Raw genomic sequence first — 2,250 nt, 5'->3', positions numbered from 1 at the left:
TTTTTGTTTTGGTGTGTGATCTGCACAGACCACAGTGTGTAGTGTGATTCCTCCATCACAGAGTATTTAGGACTTTGGAAGGATTGTTTGTTTGTTTTGTTAAAGTGAGTCTCGCCATGTTGTTCAGGCTGATGTCAAATCCCTCCTGAGTAGCTGGGACTCTGTGTTACTTAAGGACTTTTTAACCATGTATTACTGACTAGTAGATCTTGAGTTTTCACGCCTCTCTGTATGTCGTGGTCTCTGTGTCTTCATTATTGAAGACCTTAAGGGTCTGATTCTGCCGTGGGGTGAACCTGCTCATCATGGGATACTTCCACAGCACATCCTCCAGTTAGGACAAACAATTAAGTCTTTAGGTATTACTACATGCTCCCGAGTGGCAACTTTGCTCCTGGTTGAGAACCACTACTTAAACTGAAGAATGGCTAAGCTTATGTAATGAGGATTTTCATAATTGTCTCTTCAGTTTGGCCCTGTATAAGCTAGTTCTTATTTTTTTTTTAAAGATTTATTTTTATATATTATGTAAATACAGTGTTCTGTCTGCATATACACCTGCAGGCCAGAAGAGGGCACCAGATTTCATTACGGATGGTAGTGAGCCACCATGTGGTTGCTGGGAATTGAACTCAGGACCTCTGGAAGAACAGGCAGTGCTCTTAACCGCTGAGCCATCTCTCCAGCCCCTAGTTCTTAATTTTTAAAGCCTGATTAGTTGTATTTTCAAAGCTTTTCCTTTGTCAGTTCTCTTAACAGCAAGTCCTCTAAAGGAGTTTTGATTATAAAACTACCAATAGTAATGCATAGGTGTTATTTTTAATTTTTTTTCCCCCAAGACAGGTCTCATGAAGCTCAGACTGGCCCAGACTCACTATATAACAGAGACTGTCCTTCAGCTCTCAGTCCTTCTGCCTCTACCTCCAAGTGCTAGGATTTCAGGCTTGTACCCCCTTACCCAATGACAGGTTTTAAACCAATGTTGATTGGCTTTCCAGACCTGGATATACTTGTTCTGTAGGCATCACACAAAACACTTTGAACCTCCTCCCATGTTCTCTTATCAAAACACCTAGAAGAAAAGGAGGGATGCAACTCCCATGTCGTGGGCAAGTCCTTCCTGTCATCTTCTCCAGGGAGCGCTGCAGTATGCAGGGCTTTCTGCTTAATTCGTGGTCTCTGGCCACTGCTGGATTTCATGAAAGTGTCTGTTTTCTCAGACTAATAAAACTTTGAAACTTGCACTGAGTCCACGTCCCCCACAGGTTCATTCTGTTCTCTGTGACATAGTGGAGAGGCTTCCTCTGAGGACAGACAATGGGCCTCGTATATCTAAACAACTGGAACAGTTTTGACTTAGAGATAACTGCGTGTGGTGCTGGTGTGTGCTGTTCCAGTCCTCAGATTCTGTCATGTGAAAGGCTCAAGGTCATGTCCAGGGCTTCCTGCCTATTGTGTGGAATGCCTATTTGACACAGGCTGGGGCTGAGAGCCTCTGATCACTGTGTGCGTTCACATCTGCTGTCCTTGGGCACTGTTGGCTTTTTGCTGTTTCCATACTGGTCCCAGTAAGATAAGTGTCTTCCAAACCGCTTGGTTGCCTCTTTCCACCACTGTATTTCATGTTAGAGAACTGCATGCTTCAAAATTCTGTTGTGTGTCTTTTGGGTTTTGGTCAGGAATAGAAAAACTCATTCAAGACTTGATTCCCATCAACGTATTTTTTTAAGAAGGCACACAGGCATATGGGAATTGTTTGTTTCTATTACAGGCAGACAGGTACTTTTGTATTCTTTATATTATTTTCTTGATCCAGCACTGCGGTACCCTGGGGCTGACTCTGGGTTTCCTATTTGTCCTTTATTGCTTTACTGACATCTAAGGGGTTCCCAGGAGATGTTTATATTTTCTTTCAATATGTTTGACCAAATGGGCTGATGAAGACGAGAAGGGAACCTGCTTACATGCTATAGTTTTTTCCTTAGTCCTGGGAATTGAATACAGGGTTTTATGCACGCTAGACAGGCACACTGCCATTTCCAGCACCTTTAGTGAGGGTTCTCAGAGCTGGAACGTGAGTCAGTAGCAGTGGTTCAGGATGGCTGTTGTTTATCTCACCTTCCCACATGGTCTGTACCAGTTAGAAACAGTAAATAAGGCCTGTGTAGAAATAGCATTGATCCGGGCATGGTGACACACACCTGTCATCTAGGCACTCAAGCAGTGGGAGGATTGCTGTGAGTGCAAAGC

Source organism: Peromyscus eremicus, chromosome 1 (genome assembly GCF_949786415.1).
Source record: "Peromyscus eremicus chromosome 1, PerEre_H2_v1, whole genome shotgun sequence".
In the NCBI taxonomy this organism is placed as follows: domain Eukaryota; kingdom Metazoa; phylum Chordata; class Mammalia; order Rodentia; family Cricetidae; genus Peromyscus; species Peromyscus eremicus.
This window is presented reverse-complemented; position numbering follows the sequence as displayed.